We start from the raw sequence: 13,487 nt of genomic DNA on the forward strand, positions 1-13,487 counted from the left end.
TTTGATTTGTCAAATTACCAGAATCACTGAGAATAGAACTATCAAGAATATATTTTCTAGATATGTTCAGAAGTTAAGCAGAATGAAAGAGTTATGTAACATGGCACATGATGACGTTATGATCTGTGAATCATCATGTTCCATTAGAAACTCAGCATGACTTACTGTAATATAATCACGTTGATCAAGTGTCATTATATTATACTAACTCATGCATCAGTTCCCAACACTACTTTCATAACATTCATATTTTAAGCTCGAAAGTTTACAGAATATAGAAACTAATAGTTTCTATATGATGTAACACTGATAGCACGAAGAGATTAATGATTTCAGATAAGAATAGTTATGAAAATATCTTCAGAAATATGGAAGATATTTATAATGAAAGATACGATGATATCTTGAAATTTCTAATATCGAAGGATGGTGAAGAAAATTTGTCCGCAAAAGTTTGGAGTTAGAAGCAAGGTATTCGCTAAAGATTTCATCAGAAACAGAATCATCAGGATTCTTAATGTACAAGTTTAGTCCTTGTGATTTGTTCAGAGACTCCTTCATAGTTTGCTCAATCAGTTTTTCAGTTTCAAACTTTTTCTGAGCTTTGCCAACATACAATTCTTTATCATCAACTTTTGGCTGTTGAGGTCATTTACAGTTTTTGTTGCTTCATTCAACTTTTCAAAATTCAGAGCATTAATTCGCAGACTGGGTGCTTTTTAGAATTTCAGAATGAAAGATCATAATTCTAAGAGATAAATGTTATACATATAACTGTTGATGTAGATATGCTGTGAGTTTTCAAAGTATTGATTGCTGATTCCCGGTAATTGGTATGGCAGTTCTCGTTATCAGATATGGATGAGTACTTGATAGGGTTTCAATGAATATGTATGGTGATTTGTCGGAGTGACTTACACCAGAGAATACTGATGTTGTTGGTACGTTTACTGCTAATATGGTGAAACATAAAATGTTCTCCGGTAACAATAAAAGAGCACACATACATATCAAGGTTATAATAAGGTTGTTTCGAACGAAAAGTCGAAGTTGACTTGCTGGAGCTGTGACAAAATTGGCTAATTTGAAAAGGAATTGCAATGTTATTTTCGGTAATAGCAATGCCAAAGGAGTTAGCACTGATACGTGTTAAACGTTTACTCAGGTTTCGAGTGTTTTCAGGTGCATAACTATATGCATCAATCTTTTCTTCCGTAGATGAAGTGCGGTTGGTTCATCCTCTCGATTGAGGTGTTTTCAAGAATTACGAAAGGTTTGAACGCAGATTGTAATCGTCAAGATACAAATGAGGTTTAAGATGAAATCAAATGGAAAACTTAAAGAAGTTTTTAGTTTCATATGTTATAATCAATATTTTAATTCATTTTAATTGTCCAACATTATTAGTCCACAGTCGATAGTCCACAGTTAACAATTCAATAATTCATATATAATATTCGAATTAATTAATACGTATCGTGACCCGTGTACAGGTCTCAGACTCGATCACAACTTAAATTATATATATTATTATAGAATCAATCTCAACCCTGTATAGCTAACTCCAGCATTACTGCATATAGAGTGTCTATGGTTATTCTAAATAATATATATAGATGCGTCGATATGATATGTCAAAACCTTGTATACATGTCCCGATATTTAAAGTGCATAAAATAAATAACAGAAATTAAATGACGATAAATAAAATTGCGAGAATTAAAATTGCGATAAATAAAATGGGATAAATAAATTGCGATAAATAAATTGCGATAAATAAAAGGTAATACGGAATTATCAGTTAGCTAGGAACAGTTAGCGTGGATTCTTAACAAATTTTTTTTCCAGAGTTAATTTGTCTGTTTCTAACAAATTTTATTTTGTCAAATGTTTTCTTCATTATGCCACTTGTTGGATTCTGATAAGTCAAAATCCAAATATGAAATTAAATAAAAATGGTTATTCTGCGATGAACGGATACGTATGTTGGTGGATGTAAGTAGGATAGTAAATGACCGTTGAATCAGATTCAAAAAATGTACAGTGTAACTTATTAATGTGAAATCTAAATATTCCTCAGGTATTACCTACCCGTTAAAATATTTTCACCATTAACAGTTTGTACGAAAGAATTTTCAATTACAATCTTTATGAAAATATATATACATATATATTTTCTTCAGAGGTAATTATGGATTTAATGAGTCAATATGATATTAAACTCATTTGATTTTTGGTTTGAGCTAGAATAAATAATCTCTAAAACTTTTAGAAACCACATATTCTTCGCAGAATATTTCTTCAATGAAGTTATGATTTAATGCGTCATCGTTCATTGTTGTTGGTACTCCTTGGTATCTATGGTGCGTATGACGTTGATGTTCGTGTGACAGATTGTGAAGTTGAGGTTTGCGATGCGGTTATTGTTGGTGGTGGTAATGGTACTGTTGGCGTTGATGATGGTGGTACTGGTTATGCTGCTGGTGCTGCTGCTGGTGTTTGTAACCTTTGCACCATATTCTCTAAAGCCACTACCCGATCACAAAGCTCGTTGACTTCTTCTATTACACCGGGGTGATTGTCGGTTCGGACGAGCGGATAAATATGATCTAGAATTTGGTATAATATATAATCGTGACGAGATACTCTGGAAATGAGAGAGAAAATGGTGTTTCGGACAGGTTCACCGGTAAGTGCTTCAGGTTCTTCGCCAAGAGGGCAATGTGGTGGATGAAAAGGATCACCTTCTTCTTATCTCCAATGATTGAGTAGACTACGAACCCATCCCCAATTCATCCAGAATAGATGATGGCTGATTGGTTGGTCAATTCCAGTCACACTGCTTTCGGAGCTTGAGTGGGACTCCATGTCGAAATCCGAGGGACTTGAACTAGCGGCGAATTCTATTTCGTACGATTGAGTAAAGGATTTTTCGATATGAAATGATTTCTGTCTATCGGATGGTATTCTAATTACATAGAATATCTAATATAGTACAGAGAATCCCGTAGATTACGGAGGAAATTAAGGAAACGTGTCAGATAAAGTCTACAGTAACAGATACATTAAGATATGGATTTATCTATACACTATTTGTGCAATCGATGCAGTAAGATGTGTCTAGACTAGGAATGATAAGCAGGTATTTTCCTAAGGATGATAAGTAGATTTTGGACACGAAATGATAAGCAAAACTTTTGACATGCAGACACGGTCGAAGTCCAGACTCACTAATGCATCTAAACAACTATCAGTTAGACACACTAATGCAGGACTTGGTTCGCTAAGACCACCGCTCTGATACCAACTGAAGCGACCCGTCCTAATCCATCTGGACAAAGTCCATATCGATTACAAGCGATTCACAATAGTTGGTTACATCGCGAGGTACTTGACCTCTATATGATACATTTTACAAACATTGCATTCGTTTTTAAAAGACAACCTTTCATTTACATCGAATGTTGGGCATGCATACCATTTCATAATATATCCAACTATAATTGACTTAATAATAATCTTGATGAACTCAATGACTCGAATGCAACGTCTTTCGAAATATGCCATGAATGATTTCAAATAATATCCTTAAAATGAGCTAATGCACAGCGGAAGATTTCTTTCATACCTGAGAATAAACATGCTTTAAAGTGTCAACTAAAAGGTTGGTGAGTTCATTAGTTTATCATAAATGATCATTTTCATAATTTTAATAGACCACAAGATTTCATATTTCCATTTCTCATAAACATACGTCCCATGCATAGAGACAAAAATATCATTCATATGGATTGAACACCTGGTAACCGACATTAACAAAATGCATATAAGAATATCCCCTATCATTCCGGAAAATCCTTCGGACATGATAAAAACAACATCGAAGTACTAAAGCATCCGGTACTTTGGATGGGGTTCGTTAGGCCCAATAGATCTATCTTTAGGATTCGCGTCAATTAGTAGATCGGTTTACTAATTCTTAGGTTACCAAGCAAAAAGGGGCATATTCGGCTTCGATCATTCACCCATATAATGTAGTTTCAATTACTTGTGTCTATTTTGTAAAACATTTATAAAAAATTGTGCATGTATTCTCAGCCCAAAAATATAAAGGGTAAAAAGGCAAATGAAACTCACTCTACTGTATTTTGTAGTAAAAATACATATGACGATACTGAACAATGCAGGGTTGGCCTTGGATTCACGAACCTATATCATTTATATATATATTAATATACATAGTGGTAATCGAATAAATATATATATAAATTTATTAGTTATGTCCTTTCTATATTATTAATATATATATATATATATATATATATATATATATATATATATATATATATATGTTTCGTATATTTATTTTGTACATAAAAAATATTAAATTTGGTTATGTTATAAGTATTAATATATATATATATATATATATATATATATATATATATATATATATATATATATATATATATATATATATATATATATATATATATATATATATATATATATATATCATTTATTTATTAATACTAAGATAATATTTTAAGTGTTAACAATAATAATAATAATAATAATAATAATAATAATAATAATAATAATAATAATAATAATAATAATAATAATAATAATAATAATAATAATAATAATAATAATAATGATAATAGTATTAATAATTATATGGATGATAATATTAACGATAGTTTTATAATGAATCTCATAATAATGATAATATTAGTAGTTTTTAATAAAATCAATAAGTTAATAGTAATGGTAATGAAAATAACAATTTTGATAATAATACCTAATACTTGATAATAATAATAATAATAATTATACAATCTTATCACTAGTGGTAATCTTATTTAATAATACTTTTGTTAATAATAATAATAAAATTTATAAATGTTACTAATACTTGTATTCGTAGTGATGATAAGACTAATAACTAATGTTCGTAATACATAATCATAATATTACTAATAATAATTATAATTCTAATACTTAATGATAGGAATAATAATAATAATAATAATAATAATAATAATAATAATAATAATAATAATAATAATAATAATAATAATAATAGTCATAACAATTAATAATAATATTAATAATAATAATAATAACATTAGTAATACTTAATAATAATTATTATAATCATGATACATGTAATAATAACAATATAATTAATAATAATAGAAATAAAATAATAAATTATACCCTTTAAATCTTTGAGTAAAAAGAATGATGCAGACGGGACTCGAACCCGAGATCCCTCGCTACCCTGCTAACACTCTTAACCATCACACCATGCCTATTTTTCTGATTTTCTATTAATCCGTATATACATAACCCGTTTATTTCCTGTTTGAAATCCTTCTTCTTTTTCATTGAATATTCAATCGATAAAAAGCTCATCATAATTTCAGGTTTAATTTATGATTCCAACTTGAAAGAGAAACCAAATATATTTGCTGTCAATTAATCAGACACGAGAAAAAGAATGAAAAAAAAAAACAAACTGCTGCTTGCTGTTGTCGACGAGAAGAAAAAAAATAATTTTGATTTGGGTAACGTTTTACACAACAATTTCTACATGGACTAATTTTCAAATCATGTAAAAAAAACTTAAGGAATCATCAATTGAACTCAAATTGTACCACACATCTTGAATTTGATCCAAGAACAATGGTTGACTTTTTTTATTTGAAAACTTTGACTCTTAAATTCATAATCAATAGGAAAAATTAAGGAATGAAAACTTACAGAAAGTTCAAGTACATGATTCCTAATAAAATTGCATTATTACTTTTTGTGATTGTATTCGAATTCATGGTTTTGGTAATTTGACTCAAGAACATGGTGTTTTGGTGCATGGCTTTTTAATTTATGCCTTTAATAACGAATTGCAGTAGTAATATGTGTTTACACTTGATATAGGAACACAAATTTTATCAATTTCTTTGAATTGACACATGAAACCGACATCTAACAGATTTGGGACAAGTATTATTCGATCAGTGAAAAAGAATAAATAAATAAAATAGAATTTGATTGATATGGCTAACAGACTTTGGAATTTTCTATTGAAATGGAATCAATTAGCAGATATAATTGGTGTAGTGCATATATTAGGTCATGGTTGCTGTTTGGTGATTAGTTGGAAGTCGATTGATAACAAATTTAGACAGGAAGACAAAATTTTAATAAAGTGAATTGGGATATTTAACATAATTGTACACCTTTTCTTTTTATATAAATTATGTATCTATTTTTTTTATAACTAGTAGGTACATACGTAATAATAGTAATAAAACTAATAATAATAATAATAATAATAATAATAATAATAATAATAATAATAATAATAATAATAATAATAATAATAATAATAATAATAATAATAATAATAATAATAATAATATCTATAATTCTAATGATTAATAATTAACAACTACTGATTAAATAATTTCATAATAATACTAATTATATTAATAATAATAATTTTGAAAATAACAAATAAGTAATATTACTGATAATAATAATTATAAGATTTATAACAATAACATTATTAATATTAATACTAATACTAATTATAACAATATTAATATGATAATAATAATAATATTAATAATAATAATAATATAACAATTCGTATGTGTCAAATTTTATATTTATATCATCATTTTACTAATATTGTTATGTATTTTAATAAGTATAGTGAAAGTAATAATATTACTACAACCATTAGGTATATATTATTACTTATGTAATTTTTTTTTTATCCTGTGATATATTATATAACAGCTTTTATTGAATATTTATTATTTATACATTATATATATATTACAATACATTAGTAATTATTAATAGGAATCATATATGGATTCATAATAGTATCATGTATATATTTATACATATTTTTATTTTAATTGTAACTTAATTATTATCATTTTTACATTTTCAATTCTAATTGATTAAGTTGTATCTATTTATTTTATCTTATTATATATACTTTTATATTTATGTATATATATATATATATATATATATATATATATATATATATATATATATATATATATATATATATATACTCATTTTTATTTACAAACAATAGTTCGTGAATCGTCGAGCACAGTCAAAGGGTAATTGCATAAATGAAAACACTTCAAGAATTTTGTGGCTCGGTTTAATTGACTTTGCTTATCTTGTCAAAACCATATTAAGATTAAGTTTAAATTTGGTCGGAAATTTCCAGATCGTCACACTAACCGTGAACGCGAATCTTAGATATGGATCCATAGGGTTTGACAACCCCACTCGGGCTAGTCGCGCTAGCAAACAACGGGTGTTTAATACTTCGAGGACAAACGCACTCGCCAAGTGCACTTTTAGGGGGTGATATACATACGTTAAGTCTAGTTACCGGGTGCCCACGGTTAAGCATATACTTTTCATACTGATTTAAACTGCTGATTGAAGCACTGAAATCTCGTGGTCTACATTACTTTATTGATTACAAAATATAGCTCACCAACATTCGTGTTGACTTTTAAGCGTGTAATTCTCAGGTGCTTAGACGATGTTGCTTCCGCTGTTAGAATTGTTGTCTTGGTGTTATAGACTTGCTGTTATGGACCTGCCGTGTTATATTTCCGTTGCATTACTTAGAGATGTCTCAATCATGGAACTTTTCTTTTGCATTCGTAACTTACGTGATTTTCAAACAATGGCTTTGTAACGACCTTTGGGTCACGTACTTATGTTTATGCTTCTATTCATAGGAAGCACGTTATCTTTTGTAAAATGCTATCTTTTTATGAATGCAAAACTGGTTTTCAAACACCATATAGTGTTTGTGTAGTGACCCGAACTTTTCCATGTTTATATATATTAATTGAGATTGATATTTACATGATTAAATGTTTCCAACATGTTAAGCAATCAAACTTGTTAAGACTTGATTAATTGAAATATGTTTCATATAGACAATTGAACACCCAAGTTGACCGGTGATTCACGAACGTTAAAACTTGTAAAAACTATATGATGACATATATATGGATATATATATATAGCTAACATGATACTATGATAAGTAAACATATCATTAAGTATATTAACAATGAACTACATATGTAAAAACAAGACTACTAACTTAATGATTTTTAAACGAGACATATATGTAACGATTATCGTTGTAAAGACATTTAATGTATATATATCATATTAAGAGATATTCATACATGATAATATCATGATAATATAATAATTTAAAATCTCATTTGATATTATAAATATTGGGTTAATAACATTTAACAAGATCGTTAACCTAAAGGTTTCAAAACAACACTTACATGTAACGACTAACGATGACTTAACGACTCAATTAAAATGTATATACATGTAGTGTTTTAATATGTATTTATACACTTTTGAAAGACTTCAATACACTTATCAAAATACTTCTACTTAACAAAAATGCTTACAATTACATCCTCGTTCAGTTTCATCAACAATTCTACTCGTATGCACTCGTATTCGTACTCGTACAATACACAACTTTTAGATGTATGTACTATTGGTATATACACTCCAATGATCAGCTCTTAGCAGCCCATGTGAGTCACCTAACACATGTGGGAACCATCATTTGGCAACTAGCATGAAATATCTCATAAAATTACAAAAATATGAGTAATCATTCATGACTTATTTACATGAAAACAAAATTACTTATCCTTTATATCTAATCCATACACCAACGACAAAAAACACCTACAAACACTTTCATTCTTCAATTTTATTCATCTAATTGATCTCTCTCAAGTTCTATCTTCAAGTTCTAAGTGTTCTTCATATATTCTACAAGTTCTAGTTACATAAAATCAAGAATACTTTCAAGTTTGCTAGCTCACTTTCAATCTTGTAAGGTGATCATCCAACCTCAAGAAATCTTTTTTTCTTACAGTAGGTTATCATTCTAATACAAGGTAATAATCATATTCAAAATTTGGTTCAATTTCTATAACTATAACAATCTTATTTCAAGTGATGATCTTACTTGAACTTGTTTTCGTGTCATGATTCTGCTTCAAGAAACTTCGACCCATCCAAGGATCCATTGAAGCTAGATCCACTTTTCTCTTTTCCAGTAGGTTTATCCAAGGGACTTAAGGTAGTAATGATGTTCATAACATCATTCGATTCATACATATAAAGCTATCTTATTCGAAGGTTTAAACTTGTAATCACTAGAACATAGTTTAGTTAATTCTAAACTTGTTCGCAAACAAAAGTTAATCCTTCTAACTTGACTTTTAAAATCAACTAAACACATGTTATATATCTATATGATATGCTAACTTAATGATTTAAAACCTGGAAACACGAAAAACACCGTAAAACCGGATTTACGCCGTCGTAGTAACACCGCGGGCTGTTTTGGGTTAGTTAATTAAAAACTATGATAAACTTTGATTTAAAAGTTGTTATTCTGAGAAAATGATTTTTATTATGAACATGAAACTATATCCAAAAATTATGGTTAAACTCAAAGTGGAAGTATGTTTTCTAAAATGGTCATCTAGACGTCGTTCTTTCGACTGAAATGACTACCTTTACAAAAACGACTTGTAACTTATTTTTCCGACTATAAACCTATATACTTTTTCTGTTTAGATTCATAAAATAGAGTTCAATATGAAACCATAGCAATTTGATTCACTCAAAACGGATTTAAAATGAAGAAGTTATGGGTAAAACAAGATTGGATAATTTTTCTCATTTTAGCTACGTGAAAATTGGTAACAAATCTATTCCAACCATAACTTAATCAACTTGTATTGTATATTATGTAATCTTGAGATACCATAGACACGTATACAATGTTTCGACCTATCATGTCGACACATCTATATATATTTCGGAACAACCATAGACACTCTATATGTGAATGTTGGAGTTAGCTATACAGGGTTGAGGTTGATTCCAAAATATATATAGTTTGAGTTGTGATCAATACTGAGATACGTATACACTGGGTCGTGGATTGATTCAAGATAATATTTATCGATTTATTTCTGTACATCTAACTGTGGACAACTAGTTGTAGGTTACTAACGAGGACAGCTAACTTAATAAACTTAAAACATCAAAATATATTAAAAGTGTTGTAAATATATTTTGAACATACTTTGATATATATGTATATATTGTTATAGGTTCGTGAATCAACCAGTGGCCAAGTCTTACTTCCCGATGAAGTAAAAATCTGTGAAAGTGAGTTATAGTCCCACTTTTAAAATCTAATATTTTTGGGATGAGAATACATGCAGGTTTTATAAATGATTTACAAAATAGACACAAGTACGTGAAACTACATTCTATGGTTGAATTATCGAAATCGAATATGCCCCTTTTTATTAAGTCTGGTAATCTAAGAATTAGGGAACAGACACCCTAATTGACGCGAATCCTAAAGATAGATCTATTGGACCTAACAAACTCCATCCAAAGTACCGGATGCTTTAGTACTTCGAAATTTATATCATATCCGAAGGGTGTCCCGGAATGATGGAGATATTCTTATATATGCATCTTGTTAATGTCGGTTACCAGGTGTTCACCATATGAATGATTTTTATCTCTATGTATGGGATGTGTATTGAAATATAAAATCTTGTGGTCTATTATTATGATTTGATATATATAGGTTAAACCTATAACTCACCAACATTTTTGTTGACGTTTTAAGCATGTTTATTCTCAGGTGATTATTAAGAGCTTCCGCTGTTGCATACTTAAATAAGGACGAGATTTGGAGTCCATGCTTGTATGATATTGTGTAAAAACTGCATTCAAGAAACTTATTTTGTTGTAACATATTTGTATTGTAAACCATTATGTAATGGTCGTGTGTAAACAGGATATTTTAGATTATCATTATTTGATAATCTACGTAAAGCTTTTTAAACCTTTATTTATGAAATAAAGGTTATGGTTTGTTTTAAAAATGAATGCAGTCTTTGAAAAACGTCTCATATAGAGGTCAAAACCTCGCAACGAAATCAATTAATATAGAACGTTTTTAATCAATAAGAACGGGACATTTCAGTTGGTATCCGAGCGTTGGTCTTAGAGAACCAGAATTTTGCATTAGTGTGTCTTATCGAGTTTGTTAGGATGCATTAGTGAGTCTGGACTTCGACCGTGTTTACTTGAAAAATGATTGCTTAACAAATTTTGTTGGAAACTATATATTTTTAACATGTGAATATTATGTGATATATTAATCTCTTAACGCGTTTGATATTATGTGATAGATGTCTACCTCTAGAACAAGTCCCATTGACTCACCTAATAATAATGAAGAGTCAAATGTAAATTGGAATGATTCGTGGACTGATTCACAAGTTCCCGAAGAGGAACCGGAAGAAGAGTCGGAACCGGAAGAAGAATCAGAACCGGAAGAAGAATCGGAACCGGATGAAGAAATAGAACCGGTGGGGAAAATAATAAAACGGTTAAGTAAAAGAAAATCCTCAACCAACCGACCAAGGTTAATTATGGTCAATGGTGTTTCCGCCAAGGAAGCAAAATATTGGGAGGATTACCAATTCTCCGATGAATCGGATTCCGACGAGAATTCCGATGATGTTATAGAAATTACCCCAACTGAATTTAAAAAGGCAAAAGAAAATAATAAGGGAAAGGGCATAAAAATAGAGAAATCTAATTCCAACCCCGATGAACTTTATATGTATCGTCAACCCCCGAAGTCCTTAAGTTGTAACAATGACCCGGGAACCTCTAAACCACCAGGTTTTTCTAAACCAATGTGGATCACGATGGCTCGTATTAGGGGAACATCATATATCCCTAGAAACTTGGCAAAACGAACCAAAACCGAAGAAGAAGAAACAAGCGAGTCGGAATAAGATAGTTGTATTCGTGTGGTGTAATATATGTAATATAGTGTGCTTATGCTTTATGATATATGTAAAAATTGCTTGTATTAATAAGTATTTTTTTTTTATGAATCTAACTCTTGTCTATTTTACAGTATAAAAACACAAAATGGATAGACAACCCAATATTTTAAGAGACCTACCTGGAGACATGATTGATGAAATCTTGTCTAGAGTCGATCAGAATTCTTCGGCATAACTATTTAAGGCGAGATCAGTTTGTAAGACATTCGAAGAACGTTCCAAGAATGCCTTGGTTTATAAAAGGCTTTCGTTCGAAAGATGGGGGATATCACATTGGGAAATCTATAAGTTACGATGTGTTTACTTTGACGCATATATTGCGGGGAACCCAAATGCTATTTTACGCAATGGGTTAAGAAATTATTTTGACTCAATATATCCGAATATTGGACTTCGTGATTTAGAAAAAGCGGCTAACATGCAACATAAAGAAGCATGTTATGCTTACGGATTAGTAATGTTCGCTTCTCACCAAAGTGAGAACAAGAACATCGGGCTACAACTATTAAACAAAACGTTCCCACAAGTGACGGAGTCGGTAATTGGGGTAAGAAATGAGGTTTTTAGATTGTTACGGGACTGTTGGACATTACGTAACCCTCGTCCCTTTGACGACGTTACAACACGCTGTCTTATCAACGGCCATAACGGTTATGTTCCACAAGACCAAGGATGGGAAGTAGTCCTAGTAAAACCAGAATGCATGACTTGTTTCTGGACGTATGAATTACGTGTCTTTATTGCCTTTGCTGAACGACTTGTGTACTAGCTAGAATTATCTTCACAACCATCTTGTATCAAATTTATTGTGTGCTATATTTCATGCTATATGTAAAAAAAGCGGTATTGTAAGTTTGTAAAATATTGTGTAAAAGTTTGAACGCGAAATATTATTATAATCAGTTTTTCATATAGAATTGTAGTAGTTGAATTGTATATTAGCTACTAAGTATGAACTTAACGGGTAGGTACTACCCGAATTTAAACTTATAAAACGCTAATATGAAGAAAAAGCTTTTATAAATGAGTTCATATTATGCTACGAAATACTATTAACTACTCTTAATATTCTGTATGATTAACTTGTTCCATTTAACTATTTTGAAGGAAATGGCACCGACTACTCGACACACCGTGAATATGAATGAAGAGGAATTCCGTACTTTTCTAGCTTCAAACATAGCTGCAGTACAGGCTGCGCTACATACCAGCAATAACCTTGGATCTAGCAGTACAGGAAATCGTGTAGGATGCACCTACAAAGAATTCACTGCCTGCAAACCTTTGGAATTTGATGGAACCGAAGGACCGATCGGATTGAAACGGTGGACCGAGAAGGTCGAATCGGTGTTTTCCATAAGTAAGTGTACTGAAGAGGACAAAGTAAAGTACGCTACGCATACCTTCACAGGTTCTGCGCTAACATGGTGGAATACCTATCTAGAGCAAGTGGGACAAGACGATGCGTACGCACTACCGTGGTCAGCA

This window comes from Rutidosis leptorrhynchoides, chromosome 4 (assembly GCF_046630445.1).
Source record: "Rutidosis leptorrhynchoides isolate AG116_Rl617_1_P2 chromosome 4, CSIRO_AGI_Rlap_v1, whole genome shotgun sequence".
In the NCBI taxonomy this organism is placed as follows: Eukaryota; Viridiplantae; Streptophyta; class Magnoliopsida; order Asterales; family Asteraceae; genus Rutidosis; species Rutidosis leptorrhynchoides.